A 1099-nucleotide genomic window follows, 5' to 3' on the forward strand; every position below is an offset into this window, starting at 1 on the left:
GGGGTTCCTGGGGGGCTGGGGGCAGCTGTGCTGCTCACGCTCCAGATCACAGTGCTGGGTGGGCACAGCGTCTCTGCCCACGGCCCCACCGCCATCTTAGATTGAGTGTCATAGCTGCGCTTCTACCCACAGAGCTGAGGTGCCTGCGCAGTCTTTGGCACCAGGGCCTCGGGTCTGATGCGCCAGGTTCAAGGCGCAGCACCTATGCGAAAGTGAAACTAGACTAAGCACAAAGGAAAGAAAGGTTAGACTTTATTTTATTACCCAGATTCTATTTTTATTCCCCAGGAATTGTTAATGGGCTTTGCTGGTGACACCAACATAAAATGGCAAAAAAAAAAAAAAAAAAAAAAAGAGGAAATAAGCCACCATGAGCAAAAGGTCATGGCTGAATAAGATACCAAAGGATTTCAGATATTGACATTATCACATGGGTAATATAAAATAAGTGCTTACAGAGGCCAGCTGTCAGTTTCAATGTGGTTCCTCTAAAGGTACCAAAAATACGAGTAAAGAACAGCAGAGTATCATAAATGACCAGGAAGTTTGGAAAAGAACCAAATATAACTTCCAAAAATTAAAAATATCGTCATTGATGAAAGCAACCTACGTGTCCATGGATAGATAAATGGATAAATAAGATGTGTACACACACGTGTGTGTGTGTGTGTGTGTGTGTGTGTGTGTGTGTGTGTAATGGAGTGTTATTCAGCCATAAAAAAGAAGGAAGTCTTGCCATTTTTAACAACATGGAACTTGAGGGCATTATGCTAAGTGAAATTAGGCAGAGAAAGACAAATATTGTATAATCTTACTTATATGTGGAATCTTAAAAAAAAAAATGAACTCAGATACAGAGAATAGATTGGTGGTTGCCAGAATGGGGGAGGGGGATAAGTGGGTAAAGGGGGTCAAAAGGTACAAACTTCCAGTTATAAAATAAATAAGTCATGGGGGTGTAATATACAGCATGGGGACTATAGTTAATAATACAGTATTGCATATTTGAAAGTTGCTAAGAAAGTAGATCTTAAAATTTCTCATCACAAGAAAAAATACTATCTACAGCAAAATAGTCACAGCTGAAGAGACACTGAAG

Source organism: Neophocaena asiaeorientalis, unplaced genomic scaffold, assembly GCF_003031525.2.
Source record: "Neophocaena asiaeorientalis asiaeorientalis breed wild unplaced genomic scaffold, Neophocaena_asiaeorientalis_V1.1 scaffold59, whole genome shotgun sequence".
NCBI lineage: Eukaryota > Metazoa > Chordata > Mammalia > Artiodactyla > Phocoenidae > Neophocaena > Neophocaena asiaeorientalis.